We start from the raw sequence: 20,574 nt of genomic DNA, 5'->3' as shown, positions 1-20,574 counted from the left end.
GAAATTCAAAAATCAAAATATTAACTTTTTTCTCTTAAAATAACAGGTACTGTAACTAAATAGGACTACTAAAACATGGAGGCTCCTAATTTCCAAAACATCCATACATTAGGAAATGTGGAACTAAACTGGTACAAAAAACTAATAAAGAATGTTTAGGTTTTTCTTTTTTTTTTTTTTAAGATTTTATTTATTTATTTGACAGAAAGAGACATAGTGAGAGAGGGAACACAAGCAAGGGGAGTGGGACAGGGAGAAGCAGGCTCCCCACGGAGCAGGGAGCCCGATGCGGAGCTCGATCCCAGGACCCCGGGATCATGACCCGAGGCAAAGGCAGATACTTAACGACTGAGCCACCCAGGTGCCCCAAGAATGTTTAGGTTTTTCACTCACAGAAGTGAGAAACCTTATAAAGAGGTCTGAAAATACTGTGCCAATAATCGACAGCCTGGAATTAAAAATCGACATTCAGGAGTGACAAGAGCTTTCATGCACAGCTAATGGGATTGTCATTTGGTTCAACCATAAGGGAAACTGGCCATATCTACTAAAAGCTTCCAGGTGGTGTAGTGATTAGCAGAGGACACCAGATTCAAGGGGAGAAAATTCTTTCAAAATGAATACATTCTTCAGGGCGCCTGGGTGGCTGTCGTTAAGCATCTGCCTTTGGTTCGGGTCATGATCCCGGGGTCCTGGGATCGAGCCCTGCTTCAGGCTCCCTGTTCTGCAGGAGGCCTGCTTCTCCCTCTCCCACTCACCCTGCTTGTGTTCCCTCCCTCTGTGTCTCTCTCTATCAAATAAATAAATAAATAAATCTTAAAAAAAAAATACATTCTTCTAGCTTTGTTTTACAGAAGTCTTTTCTCACTACTCTATTGACAAATCATCTTTTAAAAAAGGAAATTATTCTAAAGTGCTGGAAAGATTAAGAAAAAAAAAGAAAAAAAAGTGCTGGAAATATTCTCTGTCATGATCTGGGTGGTGGGTACATGAGGATACACATATGGAAACATTCGTAACACTATAGTGCAAAATGAGTTAATGATTTACTTTTCTCAGTGGACAATAAATATCCACTATCTCTTAATTGTATGAAAATGCTTTGAAATATTGTACAAGTCAGAAAGCACAGTTAGTATAAAACAGGCATTTAGCTATCAGGACTGAGCAGTGAGCTTATTATGCCTTTTATTTATTTTTTTTAAATTTTTTAATTGTTATGTTAATCTTATTATGCCTTTTAAAAGATTTTTTTTTTTACCGAGGTATAATTTACATATAATAAATGAATCCAGTTTAATTGCATAGTTCGATGAGTTTTCACGTATGTATTCATTCACCCACATAACTCCCACACAATCAGGATATGGGACATTTCCAGGAACATCCTGTTCACAAGATATAATAATGAATTTGTCTTAATGGTGTTAAGATTAACTACTTAGATTCCTGTCTCTTCTATAGGAGAAATAAAAAAAGTGATTTCCTTGAATGTTAAATAAAATACAGATACTTCTTTGCTTAACTAATACATTAATCAAGTTATACCAGTAAGTCAAAAAAGTAGTTAAAAAAAGTATGATCTACTGTTTGAATTTCATTTATATGAAGGTCAGAAACAGACAACCCTAACCTATGTGATAGCTATGACTAGGCACTGCTTGGGAGGGGTGGAGGAAGGCTTGGGGTGCTGGAAATGTTCTCTATTATGATCTGGGTGGTGGGTACATGAGTGTGCACATATGGAACAATTCATTAAGCTACACACTGTTCTCTATGCACATTACACCTCAAGTTAAAAAAGAATCCCCACAATCCCATTATTTAAAGAATACATGTGTAGAAAAGCTTTTGGTATGAAATACAATAAAATGTTATTAGTGCTTCGATTTGGGTTGAAACACACACACACACTTTTCATTATCTATATATCACTGTTTCACTGCCTTTTTTCATCATGAGGGAAGCCACAGGAGGGCTTTAAAAGGGGGAGGAGGGTTCTCTGAGAGAACTGAACCGTCCACCAGGGACTGAGCTGGAAGGAAAGGCCTGCAGCCCAGCAGACTGGGGCAGTTAATCCAGCTTTGATAACTAGTCGATTCTCTAAAAGAGTACACCCCCTCCCTCATTCTCCTGGATTTAGCTACTCGCTTGGGCCTGTTCTGTCCATGGCTGCAAGATGCCAGCCTAGTGGTGGTGTGGCAAATGTGCTAGTGAGTGTGTGTCCAGAGGCCTGTGTTCTGGCCCTGGCCCTATGACCTGGGAAAGTCACTTCCTTCACCTTTAAATGAGATGGCAGCATCAGTGGGTGAGAAACCACTGGTAAGAGCTGGATGAAAAACAGGATATTTATATAGTATCTAAATATCACCCCCCCCCAGATATTTATTAATTATAAAATGAAAAATTGTAACTCTGCCCTGGAGAAACCTAGCAGACATCACCTTAACCAAGTGATTAGTTAATATCACAAGTGATGGGACACAAGTCATGTGCCCCCTGATATGATGCACTATGATGGGCACAACATCCCTTCTATGATATTCTGCCCAAAATGCATACTTGAATCTAATCACGAAGAAACATCAGACAAAATCATGTTGAGTGGCAGTAATACAAAATAACTGGCCTATACTCTTCAAAAGTGTTGACTTCGGGTGCCTGGGTGGCTCAGATGGTTAAGCGTCTGCCTTCGGCTCAGGTCATGATCCCAGGGTCCCGGGATCGAGTCCCGCATCGGGCTCCCTGCTCTGCGGGGAGCCTGCTTCTCCCTCTGCCTCTCTCTCTCTCTGTCTGTCATGAATAAATAAATAAAATCTTTAAAAAAAAAAAAAAGTGTGGACTTCATGAAAGACAAAAAGACTGAGGAACTGATTCCCATTAAAGGAGACTTTATAAATGGGTATGTCAACTAAAGGTAGTCTGTGATCCTGACCTGGATTCTGGAATGAAAAAAGAAATGTTATTATGAAATGACATTATTGGTTCACATCTGAATAAGGACTATGGATTAGATAATGGTATTAAATCACTGTGTTAAATGCCTGATTTTGAAAATTGCACTGTGGTTATATAGGAAAATGCTCTCATTCTTAGGAAATGCACACCGAAGTATTTTGGGGTAAAAGAGCATCATATCTGTAACTTATTCTCAAATACTTGAAAAGAAAAGGGTAAAAATAATATATATTTATAATATAACACATATATACATATACAGAGACAGCATGAGAGTGTAAGCGTTTATCTGGGTGAGTGTAGATGAAGGATATATAAAAACTGACAGTAATATCCCTGCAAATTTTTCCAATAAAGTTTAATTAAAAAAAAAATCTATAGCTATAGTAGGTCTGCTGCCACCATCACTCTGAGAATCCAGGGACTTTTCTGCCCCTTAGTCAGGATGGAATGAACTCCCCATATTCCCAGAGGCCAGGTGAGGTGGCAAAAATGACAAGGCTACAACTTCGAGTCCAGAAACTGCCGGTAAGAGTAAGGAAGTGGGCTGGCTATATCATATGCTACAAGATGGTAGAATGCACTGTGTTGGACCGATGTCTCCTTCCCTTGAGAAAACATGCCTATCTCACTTGGCCTTCCCTGCTTCCCCCTTCACTCTGTCTCTCTGAATCTTGGGACCCAACCCTCCCCCTAGCATGGAGGGTCCCTGGAAGGAGTGACACCAAGTTGAGTCTTGCTCAGCTTCTGCTCAGGGATGATGCTATTTCCTGTTACTTAGCAGTCTTTGCTCTGGCAAGAGGTCTTGGAACCTAGGTGCTTCCTTCAGAAGAGATTCTTGTCCCAAGTTTCCCCTCTCCAAATCCAGAGGGTCTTCAATCTGGCCTGCTTGTCCCTCACAGCTCCGTCTCTCCACAGTAACTCACCCTCAGCTGCAGCCCCAGGCAGGGCCTTCTGTAGACTTGACCAAGGTCCTGGGAAGCCCTGCTGTCAGCGAGGTGGCGGCACCCACAGGTATACAAGGTACTCAGGTAACCTGAAGATAAACAGACCCCATGATAAGAGTCATCCAACAGTCCCTCCCCAAATACTCTCTGAGGCCCAAGAGGAAGAAGGCTGCAGAGGACTGTGTAGGAGATAAAGCTGAGTGATGGCTTGCTTTGGGTTTGGGGCAGGGGTATCTTCTGGAAGAACTGTGAGCCTCAGAATCACTCAGAGAGAAGTTTGAACCAAGCGATTTCTCTAACCAACTGAGGGGAATCTAGGCCAAACAGTTTACCTCCCTGGGGTTGTTTCCTTATGTGTGAAAACAGGAATGATAAATGATAAAAATAATTTTAAAAAGCCCATTTCTAGAGGCTTTCTGTAAGTTACCTCATTTAATACATATTCAGGTAAGGCTGAAAAGGGCTGAATTATGAATTAACACCTGTTTTCCCAGATAACTCAGGTTGGATATGAGCGACAGAGGCTTCTCTGCCCCAGAGTGAATCTACCAGATGTTCTAGGTTTCCTGAGAAAGACTCCTTTCAGAATATCCTACATTTGCTGAGCCATTGTGTCTTAGCCCCAGGGCAGGCAGCCCCTACAAAGACTCTTTCAAGCTGCCTAATTCAGGTCTCTGCAGTCAAAAGTCAGTCTCTAAAAAGCTAGACATTTTGACAGGGAGCTCCGAGATTCCCCTCTGAATATCTACAGAGAAGAGCCATCCTCAACTCATTAACTTCCTTAACAGGACCCTTATTCCAAGTCTACTCCAAACCCACAGGATCCAATTCACTGTGCATGTTTTTGGCTTCTAGAAGGACTAGCAGAAAACAGGCAATCTCAAATGGCCAAGCCAGGGCTACAGGTCAGAATTTTGTTCTGGTGTTTGGTTTTAGAGTCTCGGACAAAACTTCTCCATGGTATGAATGTTTTGCCCTCAGATTATTTCTATGATTCCATTTAATTCAAGTTCAAAAATGGACAAAATTAGTCCATTATATTAGATCCAGAGGTGGAAGTGAGTACTGACTGATAAAGAAGGCTTCAGGGTGCTAGAGATGATGTATATCTTTTTTTTTTTTTAAGATTTTATTTATTTATTTGACAGAGAGAGAGACATTGAGAGAGGGAACACAAACGGGGAGCGGGAGAGGGAGAAGCAGGCCCCCCCGCCGAGCAGGGAGCCTGATGTGGGGCTTGATTCCAGGACCCCGGGACCATGACCTGAGCCGAAGGCAGATGCCCAACCGACCGAGCCACCCAGGCGCCCCGATGTGTATCTTAATCTTGGTTGTATTTATATGATTTTCCGCAATGTAGAAATTCCCTGAGCTGTACCCTTAAGATAAGCATACTTGACTGTATGTATGTTATACCTCAGTTTTTAAAAAAGAGTATTTAATGACCTGGAAAAATGTTTGTTGTACAAATAAAATGAAATAATCTGGATGCAAACTTAAAAAACTTTCACGCACAGCCACATACTGCCTCCCTCTTCCTATCCACCCCCCCTCCACCCCCGGTATGAATGTTCCATCTATAAGAGTTCAAAAACATGCAAAATTAATCAGTGATGTTAGAAACTGGGAGAATGGTTCCCCCTGGCAGGGTAGTAACAGGGAAGGCATATCATGGAGGCTTGCAGGGTGCTACAATGTTCTGTTTTCTGATCTGAGTACATTACCCAAGGGTGTTCCTTTTGTGACAATTCATTGAGCTGCATATTTATGTATATCTCTGTATGTATCTTATATCTCAGCAAAAGGCTGATGTTAAAAATTTAAAAAAGAAAAATTACTTGTTCCCAAACCTGGCACTGAACACACCATAGATGATGAAGGAAAACAGCTATGAGAAAAAGAAAATGCCCTTAACTCCTAACTCATCCAAGCTCATGACTTCTGCACCAAAGCAACTACATGTTTTTGATTCTGTGCAACTGAAAACAGAGGCTATCTGCTCTAAAAACTAAAGCTTGATGTGTATGGCTTCTGAAAGTTATTTACCTGCCTTACCTTTCAGCTTCCTTTGTTTCAGAAGATGTTATAGTTACTGTGCTTTGTCTGGGGACTACAGAAGGATCAAATACAGGATTTTTAAACAACAAAATATTGTTTTGGCATTTCACCCTTTTATTAAGCTAATGGTCAAAATCTTATTTCCGTTTTATTTGTAATCTTGTCTCAGCCCATCTTAATTACCAGTAGTTTGACTTTAATTTCAGTGAAGAGCAGTTTCTAAAAGTAGCTTTAAGTTATGTTTTTGTGGTTTTATCTTTATTGAATTATTCTACCAGGATATTACAAGGAACAGATTCAAGGAGGTCAAACATGTCATGCCTAAAAAAAATACAGAACAAGGCAAAAAGATTCTTAGAACACGGTAACTTCCAGATCCAGTTTCTTTTCCTTACATAATTTATTTTTCTTTTTTTCCCCAGCCATATTGAAGTATGTGACATACCTTATTGAAGTATGTGACATATAAAATTTAAGGTGTACAATACCATGATTTGATATATGTATATATTTCAAAATAATTACCACAATAGGGTTAGTTAACACTTCCATCACCTCACATAATTACTTTTTGTATGCGTGTGGTGAGAACATTATTTTTAAGTTAAGCCTAGGTAAAAGTATTTTCCAAACACCCTCAAAGTGTTCCTTTGACCAAATCTTTTACAATTATCAGTTTAGATACTTACTCAGTAAGTTCTTTGTTTTCTAACCACAGGCAAAGTCACATCCATCCTAGCTGCCATGGGGTCAGACTAGATTTCCAGAAACCAGACTCACCCTTGGGATGTTGTCACAGATGGATACATCATTACCGTTGCCAGAAAGGGCCTTAAAGGAAACATTAAAAGAAATATGCACTAAATCCTTGGCAAAAGCAATAGAAGCCACATTTTTAATAACATGGTACTTCAGGTAAGTTTAACACTTAGTCTTTTCAAAGCACTTTCATTAACGTGGGGAACAATCAAAAGGGGAAGAAGGTTTCAAAGAGTTTTGATGTGGGCTTTTGCGGAGGGACTAGACTGAACTGAACTGACTGTTCCATCAGCTGGAGAGTGTTACAAGGGTGAAGTGTGCTCCCATTATGCAGGGTTGCAGCCTCAAATCCTTAACTCTCCATGCCCAACCTCTAAATTTCACAGTCCTTCTCAACACCCATTAAGCTTCCTACTCATAGACATATATAGTGCCCCAATCTACAACAAACGTTCTTGTAGTCACTGATATCCCTGTATGTCCAAACATGACCATCAAAGACTGCTAGTCAGTGACTACAAGGCTCACTGATACGTTCTGATTGCCCAACAGTGAATTACACAGATCCCGAATCATGAACCCATACTGATCTCTAATGATATCCCAATGAGTGACTATCCATTGCTGACTCCCACAGTCCCACCTCCCCCCCAATTATTGACAGTCCCAATCACTGACCCCCACTGATCCCTGTGTTCTCCGTTCCCTGATCTACAAAAGTCCAATCACTAATACCCTCAGATTGCTCCTCCCATCCATGATCTAAAGGAAGTCTCAATCACTGATGGCCTAAAGCATTTCTCTAAACACTGGTCCCCATTAACCCCTCCCATCACTTAACCTCAAAGTTTCCACAATCATCACTTCCAGGTACCCAAACGGTACTTAGAACTTAGAACCTCCAATCACTGACCCTCTCAGGCTTCGAACATTGAGCTCTAATGCTGTTCAAATCAGTGTTTTTGAAGCACCCCACTTGGCGCCAGACCCCTGAAGACCACTATAAACTGATCACCACTCACTCCGCCAATCAAGAAATCGAGAACCCTCATTTATTGATTCCCAAATACTCCCAATCCATCTTCACAGACACTGCCACCGACTCCCACAAACCTCCACCAGCCACCACAGACCCCCACGAGGCTCCCACGTCCAATCACTTAACCCCTTCAGTACCCTCGTCTCTGACCCTTACGGGCACCCATGACTGACCCAGTCGGGCCACCGTAGTCGTCCGATCACTATCCTACAGAGGTCTTTAATCTTGACTGTTCCTCACACTGACCTTTCCCATTTTTCCTGGATCCGCGCCCATAACCCGAAATTGATCGCCGGACCACGGCGCCTCGCCGCAGTACAATCGCTTCCCATTCCCAACTGGCCAGTGCGCAGACTCAGTCGCGACTTTGAGGCTGTCGGCCGCCACCTGGCAACCTTCCAACGCACAGGATTCTGGGTTTCTGAACTTTAACGGGAGGTGTGATGGCCGCGCCCTCTCGACATCTTGTTGGGGGAGGCCATGTTTAAATCTGAGCCGTACAGCGGTGATTAGGCCCTTTGTTAGACCAGAGGGTTAAGCTATTTTAGGGCTGGGAGAAACAAGGGCTCCTGGGTCCGTAAACACTGACGTCCCTGCTGTTTTTAACTTCTCAGGAGCCCAAACCTCCCGTGATCAACACGGAGGCGCCCTGACCTCCAAACTGAGCTTTCTTTGTCTCCAGCAGCGCAGGCGCTGAGGTAAGATGGCCATGTACATTTATGCAGTTTATTGCAGTGGGCGGGGCCACCTCATAGGAGGAGCTCCCCAAAGCAAGGTGAAACTTTTCCTGGGACAGCTCTAGGAGTTGGAGAACCCCGGAGAGACGCTCTTCCCTTGGGGAGCATGAGGCCACCAGAGGAAGGGGTGACAACTCCGGAGAGGGCGGAGCCATGGCTTCCTACGGCGAGTACGAAGTTATTAGCTGTTATTGAAAGAAAATTTTTGAAAGCAGGGACTTTTTTTTTTTAAGCTTTCAACTGTTTTTTTTTTAAAAGATTTTATTTATTTATTTGACAGACAGTACGAAAGAGCACAAGCAGGGGGAACAGTAGAGGGAGAGGGAGAAGCAGGCTCCCTGCCAAGCAGGGAGCCCGATGGGGGGCTGGATCCCAGGACGCTGGGATCGTGACCTGGGCCCAAGGCATAAGCTTAACCATCTGAACCACCCAGGCGCCCCTCAACTATTTTAAATAAATGATAATTAAGAGTTTTAGCACTCTATGTTGTTGCTGCTGATTTGAGAGATTCAACATGAAATTTAAAAAATTAAGAGAGACATAATTCCCTGTCCTGTGTTAAGGCTGGGCCAGGTGTACAGGGACTTTATCTTAAGTAGTGTTACAAAATAAAATTCATCCGGGTAAATGTGAATATCTAGTTGGCTTTATTAAACAATTCATGGATCAGGCAGCATCCTATCTAGCAAGTCAAAAGGAATGCCTCCTCGGAGTTGTACAAAATGGAAGGTTTTTATAGGAAGAAGTGGGGGAGGAATGGCAAGAAAGTTATTAGCAAAAGAAAAGATTGTTCCAGGCAAGGTCACCTTCCCTTAGGTGGAAGAGCAGGTGTCTTATTAGGTGGATAACTGACCCATATGGGTCACCAAGTTTTTTACTGAACACAAAGGGTTCCTGGCTTGGGGTGCATCAGCCAAAAGATTAGCCCATGTCTTTTGGTTTGAGCAAATGGTTTTTACTACTTGCAGCTAGTAAGGAAATAGTCCACAAAGTTCTGTCTCTAATACAAATTTCAGGACCAACTCATACTGCCAGCTGGCAACCTTTTGGTGGGTTTATTCTTGCAATTAGGAAGTGGTCACAGGAACTTAGTAAAACCTTTGTAATCATTTAAGCATGACTTAACAGAGGTTTGCTTAACTCTGCAGTTTCCCAGGAACATTTATGATTTTCTTTGTTCCCAGACATCTGCTCAGTTGAGTGACTTTGGTGGGCTTCCAGGAACAGGGCAATTCTCAAGGACTCCTGAAGCTGAACAACAAACATGGTGGAAGAAACAAGATAGTTTATTTGTTTTAATTTCTCACTGTGGTCCCTGATGACCTAGTTCCTAATTAAAATAATCTCATTTGGGGGGGGGATGGAGAAGGCCCCAAGTAAAATTTGCCTCATTGGTGCTAATCAGAAAATTCTTGACTGACTGGTTAAGACTTATATATATATATATTTTTTTTTTTAGATTAAAAAAATTTAATTATTTGAGAGAGAGAGTACAAGCAGGGGCAGTAGCAGAGGGAGAGGGAGAAGCAGGCTCCCTGCTGAGAGGGGAGCCTGATGTGGGGCTTGATCCCAGGATCCTGGGATCACCACCTGAGCTGAAGGCAGATGCTTAACCTACTGAGCCGCTCAGGCACTCCAAGACTTACATTTCTAGGGGAGGTTGAAACTACAGTTAGGTTAGGTATTATTAAGCCCTGGTTTGGTGGCTTGGTTAAGTGACACCATTTTAGGCTTGTGGTTTTCTTTCTAAGAGTGGCTTGCCCCAGATGCTGACTGATGTAGGAAAGATGCTAGGGTTCGAAGCCAACAGCCAAGAAAGAATTCTTAGACATCTTTTGATGCAAAAAGGTGATTTTGTTAAAGAAAAGGGACAGGACCCGTGGGCAGAAAGAGCGGCACTAGGGTCATGAGGAGTGGCCCATTATATACTTTCAAGTTGGGAGGGTGTTAGGGATAGCGTTAAGTCTCTAAGGAATTTTGGAAGCAAGGTCTCCAGGACCTTGAGGGGGCTAGCTATTGTTGGGAAAGGGTCCTTTATTACTGTCTAATAAAACCTGAGTCATGAGACCCTTCAGGTGTATATCAGTAGGTCATATGTTCGGGGATGATTGCCAACATATATCTTGGGGGTGGGGGTGGTAGAGATAAAGGAAGTTTCCAAAGGAATTTTTTATACGTTCAAGTAGACTTACAGGGTCCTGGGGGTTGGGCTAAGATTGCCTTTTCCCCTTAGCAAAGTGTCAACATCAAGGCAGCTGAGTTCCTAGAGGAAGGTCACTCTGCCTGTTTCAAGGACTTGTGAATGGCCTGTAAGTAGTGAGGAAATTTAATAATTTTTCTTTTGCCTTTGTTTCCCACATCACTGACCTGAGACAAGGATGTGAGTGTGGGCAATTTATTGGGCAGGTGGAAGATAGGCAAGTGACAATGGAGGAATGGAACCCAATACAGAGTGTATCAATGAGGAGGTTGTCACTGTGAGCAATGGGGGCTCAGTCCTGTGGGGAACTCTGGAAGATAGTGTAGATACAAATTGTCCTATTCAAGGGCTGCTGAAGCTGAGATATTTGTACATCGTCTCTCGTTCCTCACTGTTGGGTGCTATGGCAAGGACATTAACGCACTTCTAGCCTGCCTCATGGGCAAGGTCTCAGGCAGAGTCTTAGGAACTGTAGGCAGAGTTTCTGTTAGGCACCATTTATTTGTGTTCTGTACTTTGCCTCTGAATAAGCCAAAGAAGCCATGTTCCCACTTCAAGGGGTAAGCAAGAAAGTTAATCATTCTCTGAGTTTTGTCCTAGGCCCCAAACACCTGATAACACCCAAGGAGAGTCAGATCCCAAATATGTTCCAGGACATAGCGTCAAACAAACCTTGGCTGATGCTGGCATCAACACCCCCTATCTCTGGTGATTTACAGAATAACACCTGGTGTTCATCTGACACTTGCCTTTGATTGGACCCTACCCTGGATCCCTGAAGGAACAGGTACCCTAAACCCCTTTCCAATATAAACCCTTAACCCTAAGCGATGACGAGACTCATTCTCCTTTCCTTTCCGAGTCTCCCAGACACTCCATCTGCTATTCTGTGTTTGTCACTCACACTACTCAGTAAACTCTGTTTTCACTTTGTCCAGCTCTCATTTGATAACTATCCTGCACGAAGCCAAGGACCCTCCTGGCTGGTCCTGTGGGACCGTCCTCTGGGTCCTCAGACCCAGCCTGCCTGCATCATACTGACGACATTCATTTCATACCACCTAAAGCAGTGCTCTGCACATCATAGGCATTGGAACATCTCTAGGAATGGTTACCTTGTCTTATGAAGATTGCTTTTTAAAAAACCATAATTCCAATTGGTTATCATACTAACTGATATAACAGCTGAACTCCAAAATGGCTACCAATGATTCCTACCTCCTGGTATTAACACCCTTGTGTAGTCCCTTACACACTGGACCCGGGCTGGTCTGTGAGCCTGATAAAGTAGAAGTGATGGTACATCACTGCTAAGATTAAGTTATAAATGATACTCAGTTTCTGTCTTCAAGGTGCGCTCTCTCTCTCTCAAATAATTTACTCTTGGAGAAGTTAGTTGCCAGCCTGTGTAGAGGCCCATGCAGCAAGGAACTAAGATCTGCCAACAGCCAGGGATATCTGATGCCTTCCCCTATCCAAGTGGGTCATCTTAGAAGCAGATCCTGCAGCCCTGGTCAGACCTTGAGATGACTGTAACCCTTGCCAGTAGATTAAACTGCAACTGCATCAGAGACTCAGAACTCCAGCCACCAGTTCCCAGATCCTTGACTTTTCGGGAATTGTGTGAGATACTAAATGTTTGTTTTAAGCTGTTGAGTTTGGGAGTAATTTGCTATGCAGCAATAGGTAACATGCTGTGCTAAAAATGTGTAACTGATGTCTTTGGATTTCTTTTTTATTTTTAACGATTTATTTATTTATTTTTGAGAGAGAGAGAGGGGTAGGGAGAGGGGCAGAGGGAGAGGGAGAGAGAATCCCAAACAGGCTCCACACTGAGCGCAGAGTCCAACGCAGGGTTCGATCTCACAACCCTGAGATCATGACCTGAGCCTACATCAAGAGTTAGATGCTCAACCAGCTGAGCCACCCAGGCGCCCCTGATGTCTTTAGATTTCTTAAAGAAGCTCTTAAACTTATGAGATTGTTCTTTCAAATCAGAGAGGGTTATTAGCATTTTCCTCTTGTCCTGCATGATGAAGCAATTATGGCTCCGCTAGAGCCAACTCAGTGGAAAAAAGAATCTTGGAGTAAGATTGCAAAATTAGACACAAAACTATTTAATGTCCTACAGGGCAATCAAACCAAACCTTTAAGGTTATCTTTTCTGCAGGGAATCGAGTTGCATCTCTAATGACAAATATATGAAATACATCAGTTGTCTGCAAGTTAGTATCTATCTCTACAATCCAGATCCTAATTAGTAGTAAAAAGCCAATCAAATGTGCATTCCACTAGAGTAGAGGGATCTCAAACTGGTGCAGTTCTAATCCCCAGTTGGCAATGTCTGGAGACAATGATCCTTGGGGGTGGGGGTTGGGAGAGAATGGGCAGAATGCCACTGGCACATGGTAGGTAGAAGCCAGGGATGCTTCCAGCCATTCTGTAGTACAGAGGACAATCTTCCACAACAAAGAATTATCTGGCCCAAAATATGAATGGTGCTGAGTTTAGAAAACTCTTCTCGAGCTTGGCTTATTAGACCTTGGGTGGACATTTAGACTATGCTCTAGTATGACTTTGAAGAGTCACACAGGATGACACAGTAATGTTTCCTTATTTCCTAGTTTTTTATAACTTTTCTTAAGGCCAACTTGGCAAAATATTGATAACTTAAATCTGGATAATGAATACATGGTGAGTAGTTAATCTTTTGCCTCTATTTTTGTGAATGTTTGGATTGTTTCTATATTAAAAGGTAAAAAGAAAAAACTGTAAATTCTTGTCTTTAGCTTATGGTCGATCCATGTGCCAGGGACCACAACTAAAGATCATGGTTAGACATAATGTGTAAGTCTAAACATGTTCCTCCTTTGCAACTGGGCACCTGTGCTCTGCCCATCTCCCAAGTCCAGTGGTTCTCAATTCTAGCTACATGTTAAAATCATTTCCTTCCCCCACTCCAGTCTCTTAGTCTTTTGGAGAAAGCCCTGGACAGTGCCCTCTTCTTAGCAGAAGTGGAGAGGATTTATTCTAGGGGTACTCTGGTCCTGCCAAGTTGGAACCTTCCCAGGATGTGGATGAGACCCCTGCAGATAGGCTAGATGCCCTCCTGGGTCAGAGCCTCCTGCCCCACGGGGACCGGAAGGAGGAAGTCCAGGATACCTGGCAGGGAAAGCAGTGGTTCTTGTAGCATCAGTGCTTCCACAATGAGCAGGGTTTAGACCAAGACTTCAGTGTGCTGAAGGTGGTGAAGGTGAGCATTTGCGGACCCAGGGGGTTTCAAACCCAGCTCTTTCCCTTTGGGAAAAAAATAAAAACTGTCTTAACTGTAAGTCTAGATTTTTTCCATACTGCTAAAATGAAAATAATGTAACACTAACAAATTAAGTAAATCAGGCTTTAGCTGGAGGAAGTAATGTCTTCCAAGCATGAGGCTCAAAAGAAAGGACACACAGCTTTAGAAGATCTTTAAAAGCAGAAGCCAGGGCGCCTGGGTGGCTCAGTTGGTTGGGCAACTGCCTTCGGCTCAGGTCATGGTCCTGGAGTCCCGGGATTGAGTCCCACATCGGGCTCCCTGCTCAGCAGGGAGTCTCCTTCTCCCTCTGACCCTCCCCCCTCTCATGCTCTCTCTCTCTCTCTCATTCTCTCTCTCAAATAAATAAATAAAATCTGTAAAAAAATAAAATAAAATAAAATAAAAAAATAAAAGCAGAAGCCAAAGATGAGGGAAGTGTTATTAGAAAGAATGAGCTTAGGAACACAAGTTCAAGAAATTCTAGAAAGGTAGGACTTGCACTTCTGGGCTATGACACTCCCAATTGTCAGAATTTTACAAAGTGATTTCCTTTATCTCCTTCTGCTAAAAGTATATCAGATCCTTTGCTTCCTGACTCTAAAGCAAAAAAAGGAAATCCCTATTACAAATGGGATACATATTCTCTCCAGGATGGGTTTGAAAGTGTTCAAATATTTCAACATATATTCTAAATAAAATACTCCTCTTGATTTGAATGTGCTTTGTTTCAGCAGAAGATAGTCCATTTGCACATACCCATATCTTAAAGTCCCCAGTCCCACCATTATGGGTATATCTTGTATTGGAGACTATTTGTCAAAATAAGAAAAAATTTATTTTACTTTACTTTTTGCTTTCTCAGTGGTATTTCTAGAAGTTAAAACATGCTTAGAATAAGTATCTACAACTATTCTGAACAGAATGGAAAATGCCTAAAACAAAAGTATCTATGGAATTAAAGACCTTATTTTGATAAATATTGGTAAACAGATGCTAGCAACGAGGACACATCTTCATTATGTCTTTCTCTACTGAGAGTAGGAGGGTACATTGCACATAGCACCACAATTCAACATATTTTTTTTTCTTTCTGCCTTTGTAGACCTTGTTAAGCCCAGTTTTTCTTAATTATATCTAATTATCCTGGTTTCGTCTATCCATATTTGGGTGATATTGCTACATTTTTCTAGAGTTGAATGTGCTGATTCCATTCGATTTCCTAGTATGAGTACCCTGGAGAGTCTTCTGGGCCTGATAACTTTTGCAAGGACATCTCTTGCTGTGCTTAATCCTGCTCCCATCTGATATCCACGTTCTCCCTTTTTTTTTTTTTTACTATTCAGTTTGCTCAGTCAAGGAACCTAGTGCCTACATTAAGGTTACATAGGAATTAACAGGAGATCTGAAGTCAAAACTGCTTTAATGGTTTTTTTTAATGAAACAATTAAAACATATAGTCACAAAACTACAGGAAATATAGAAAATTACAAAGTGAATGACATTATTTATAGGTAAGCTCTAGTAACATTTTGGTTTATAATGGTAGCATTTAAAATATTTATAAATAATTATAAAACATTTCTTACATATGTAGTTATTTAAAAAATTATTTTTGAAGTGTTTCCAGCCAAAATGGAGCAAGATCCTTACAAATGATCTCTCTCACAGATTACAAATAAAACTCTGAAAAAACAAACAATACCAGGCAAATGGGGACAGAAGTGAAAATTTGAATAACAACATATCAGGAGGTGATTATGGTGGGTGTTTTTCTTCCTTTGTCTCAGTACAGCGGGCACTGAAAGCAAAAACTCTGTGATAAAACCCCTATTTCTTTTTTTTTTTAAAGATTTTATTTATTTGACAGAGAGACACAGTGAGAGAAGGAACACAAGCAGGGGGAGTGGGAGAGGGAGAAGCAGGCCCCCCGCGGAGCAGGGAGCCCGATGCGGGGCTCGATCCCAGGACCCTGGGATCATGACCTGAGCCGAAGGCAGATGCTTAACGACTGAGCCACCCAGGCGCCCCAATAAAACCCCTATTTCTATCCAGATGACTGGGAAGGGAGGCCTTTGCATGTCAGAGAGTGTGGGGACAATCCCTGTTTCATTTTGTTTTGACTTACTCTCTCGGCTGCACCCCCGAAGACAGCCCTCATCGTGGATCTGTACTGCCATTTCACAATGGCACAAGGACCCTGGGAGATTACTTGGCTTTCTGGCCAAGGAACAGGTAAAAGGACTCCTGTTTTCTGAAGACTGTAGGAAAACTCTCCATTATTTTTGCCTTCTCTGCTCTGGCTAGCTGTATCACCTCAGAGGCCGTCCTAGTCACAACTACATGACGGCAAAAAGGACTAAACCCTGAGAGTAGCATGTCAAAGAGGGCTTTGCAAGTCTGAGAATGGGGATAAATCCTGAAGAGGAGAAAACTGGAGAAGGGCATCACTTAAATCTGTGTACAAACTAACAATATAAGTCCCAGGCTCACCTTGAGCAGCACATGCACAGAACAGGTCCAAATAAGCAGAACAAAGTCTTTGAGAACTGAACTACAATATATGCCACTACTCAAGCCCCAGATTAACCCTTGAATGATGTAGGCATGATGTAGAAACAAACAGCATAGCAAAGACTTGAAAACTGCATCGAGACTGGAACAGCTGCCAACAGATGCTCAACAGCTATGCTCAATGAGGTAAAGGTAAATATTCTCGAAACGAATGGGAAGATAGAGATTCTCAGCAGAGAAATTAGGAATTATGGAAAAGAAGGAGATAGAAACTTTATAGCTAAAAACTATAATATTCAAAATGAAATATTCCCTGATGAACTCAATAACAGAATGGAGAAAGGTCAGTGAACTAGAAGATAGATCAACAGAAATGATATAATTTGAAGAGCAGATAGGAAAATATCTCCAACAAAAATTAAAAGAGCCACATAAGTATGAACTTACATTTACTTTAATGTAGATACAGATGACTAGATATAAAAGTATTTGTAGATACGTGTATATACACATGTATCTCCTTACTCTGTTTGCTGAGTGGGCCTGGAAGCAACATCACCCCCATAAAATGAGCACCCTACCAATCAGACCTTGATTCCTAATACTGTTTTCCACTGAAAGGAACCAGAGGTCCTTGGATAAATGGCTGATTATAGGGCTGGGGCAGGAAATATACAAGATGAGGTTGGAGCAACTTTTAGTGCTGAAAAGAACTAAAAAACCCAAAACAAAACACAAAACCATCTTTCCCACGATGGGTGTATGTCAAAGAGATACAGAGTTAACTAAAAGAATTCCCAATTGCCAAAGGTGCAACAATTTTAGTAACAATTAATTGGATTATAACTCAAAGTATAAAATAAATACCCATGAGTCTACATTGAACATAAATGATTGAATAAATAAATGAATTGGGAAAAAAGACAAGTTTACCATGCTGATGAATTCCAAATAATTTATGTAAATACTATGACCTTAGGGAAGTAGAACATAACTCCCCACTCTCTAAGTATGGGTAATGACATTCTTCCAAAGAGTACAATATGGAAATGGTGAAGAAAGGTGTAATTTTACAGTGGAGAAATTTTGTAAACACTAACGCAAGCCAGGTGATCAAGGTCAACATCAGGAGTGGTAAGTCGTATTAGTAGTATATACTCTTGATAAGTGTGAAGAGAACGGTACTTCACCTCTGCAGTCTTCCTCCCCAAAACATTTTAAATTTTATGAGAAAAGCCTCAGATAAATTCCAATAGAGACATTCTACAAAATATCTGACCAGTAATCCTCAAAATTTCTAGGTCATCAAAAACAAGAGAAGTGTCACAACCAAGAGGAATCTAAGGGTACATAGCTACTAAGTGTAATGTGGTATCATGGGTGGGATTCTGGAACACAAAAAAGACAGAAAACTGAGGAAATTTGAATAAAGTCTGGGATTTAGCTAATAATAAAATATCAATATTGATTCATTATGATAAATGTACCTTACTAATGTAACATTTATAATAGGGGAAACTAGGCATGTATGGGAACTCTCTGTACAATTTTTACAATAGTTCTTTAGAATTAAAACTGTTCCAAAACAAAACGTTTACAAACATACACGTACACCAAAGTCTCCAAACCTGTAGGAAAATATTAGAAATTTTAAGATGCATTTCATTGGAGTTCCAGAAAGAGGGGGGACAGTTTAGTGAAGAAAAAAATATTTGAGGAAAAATAGCTGAAAATCCCCAAATTTGGTGAAAGATTCAAGAAGCTCAGAAAATCTCACTCAGACATCATATTCAAACTGTTGAAAGCAAAGATGAAGAAAATTCTTGAAGGCAGTCAGAGGAAAAAAAAAAATACATCTACAGAGAGAGAGGTTACAATTTGAACAAGTGTGGGTTACTCATCAGAAACTACAGAGGCCAGGAGAGGAAAACATCACTAATGTCCTGAAACAAAAGAATTGTCAACCTTAGAATTCTATACCCAGAAAAAATATCCTTAATGAATGAAAGGAAAATAAAGACAGATGCAGATGAAGGAAAACTAAGAAAATTCATTACCAGTCAACTACTCTGAAAATACGTGAAAAGAACTTTTTCAGGCTGAAGGCAAATGATGCAAGAAGAAAGCTTGGAACCTCCAAGAATAAAGGAAGAGCAACAGAAATAGTAATTGTGTGCATAAATATGATAGGCCTATTTTTCTCCTCTTAAATTCTTTAAATGACAATATGACTTTGAAAACCAAAATTATACCACTTTTGGGGGTGGGGGAACTCCTGACTCACCTCTACATCTGCATAGAGATGTAAAACATATGACAAGTATAAAGAGTGAAGGATAAAAGGTTTCTACATTTTATCTGAAATGGTAAACTAATAGACATACATACACACTCAAGACAAAATTATAACCTGAATAGTCTTATCCAAGAGATATGAATGAATAAAGCAGCTAAAATCATTCCCATACAGGTTTTGTATGATCCTATATTCTAGTTTCTCTTGAGTAAATACCTACTAGTGGCATTGCTGGGTCACAACGTAAATATGTCTGTCACCATGGCCCCCATGCATGAACAGGATCTGGTGACACCCTTGCTTCTGTTCCGAGCAGCTCTCTCCTCCAGTATCCCCAGGGGAAAAGACAGATGGGCATACGGTGACCGACTGCAAAGGTGCCACGTCTGGCCAGCACTAAAGATCCTGAGCCCAACTCCCCAGTGGTTCCTGCTCTGCTGGTTCAAGAATCCCTGTCCTGCCCAATCCTCCTAGGGTGCAGGAACCCGAGTGGAGGAGGAGACACTGTACCTCCCAGTAAGTTCATCTCCCTTTATCTAGCAGGAGGAGGTAGTCAGGAGAGTCAGAGGGTATGGGGAAGCTGAGCCCTGCCTTGGGGGGCATATTTCCTTAAGCATTCTTGGCATGTGCACCCTTTTCTCCCATGCACTTTGATCACCCTTCCTTTCTTCCACATTTCAGATACGCATCTTTAGCCAGCTCTTTTTTGGTTTTTTTTGTTCATTTTTTTTGTTTTTTTGTTCGTTTTTGTTTTTTTGGTTTTTTGCTGGCTGAGTGGAAAGCTATGAAATAAGTCTCCTAGCCTGTTCTCTCTACCCTGAAGATCCGCTATTATAGAAGTTGCCCAGGCAAGCTTCTGTCCTTGCCACCCTTCCTCCCACCAGGGACAGGTCTTGCACACGACCCCACCCATCTAATTACCTTGGGACAGTGTTCACCTGTCTGCCTTGCCCCAGAACAGACTCTCAGGCAGTGTTGCCAGGATACATCCCATTGGATGTTACAGACTCTGTGTTCCTTTCTGGGGTCTTTACCTCAGTGTCCTGGCATCCAAATCAGAGGAGGTGAGTGTGGGCTGCTCAAAACTAAAATGTCCTGCAGCTCAGTTACTGTAAAGAGCAAATTGACTTTCTGGTTGACAGTAGTCACCTTGATGCCACTTGAAACATCCAGTCATTCTCTTGGGGCACCTGGGTGGCTCAGTTGGTTAAGCGACTGCCTTCAGCTTAGGTCATGATCCTGGAGTCCTGGGATCGAGTCCCGCATTGGGCTCCCTGCTCAGCGGGGAGTCTGCTTCTCCCTCTGACCCTCCCTCTTCTCATGCTCTCTCTATCTCAATCTCTCTCTCAAATAAATAAATAAAATCTTAAAAAAAAAAAAGAAACATCCAGTCATTCTCAAGATTCTTGTGCAAAGGAGACTGTGTTGAGGGACCTCAGAGAGAATGGGGGAAGGAATAGAGAAACCGAAGGAATACCCTACAGACACGGAGAATTAGAGACAGGGGCCCCATAGCACTGGAAGTATATGCTCTACATGTAGGCCCCTGGTGGTCAATGTAGGCCTCTCTTCCCTCAAGCCCAGGCCTAGGCTGTTGAAGAGAAATCTCTCTTCCAAGAACTCAGAAAACAGCTCCATTAACAAACCCCATATCCCTTTTAGGGACTCATGTGCCAAACAAAAGGCTGTCACAAACATACAGCTCTCCTTGAGGTTTTCTGCAACTGGCACAGCCCCATCTCACTCAGCTGCTTGCCAGGCCCACACAGAGAGT

The 20,574-nt window shown here is 41.8% G+C and overlaps 1 protein-coding gene across 1 annotated transcript in view; it reads left to right on the top strand.

Moving 5' to 3' along the window:
• Nucleotides 1-20,574, top strand: part of LOC110590109 (zinc finger protein 14 homolog) — a 525,303-nt gene that overhangs the window by 362,736 nt on the left and 141,993 nt on the right. The gene's annotated exons all lie outside the window — the stretch shown is intronic.

The sequence above is a fragment of the Neomonachus schauinslandi genome, chromosome 16 (assembly GCF_002201575.2).
Source record: "Neomonachus schauinslandi chromosome 16, ASM220157v2, whole genome shotgun sequence".
Lineage (NCBI taxonomy): Eukaryota > Metazoa > Chordata > Mammalia > Carnivora > Phocidae > Neomonachus > Neomonachus schauinslandi.
The sequence above is the reverse complement of the archived record's forward strand: the minus strand, read 5'-3'. Positions and strand labels throughout refer to the sequence as shown.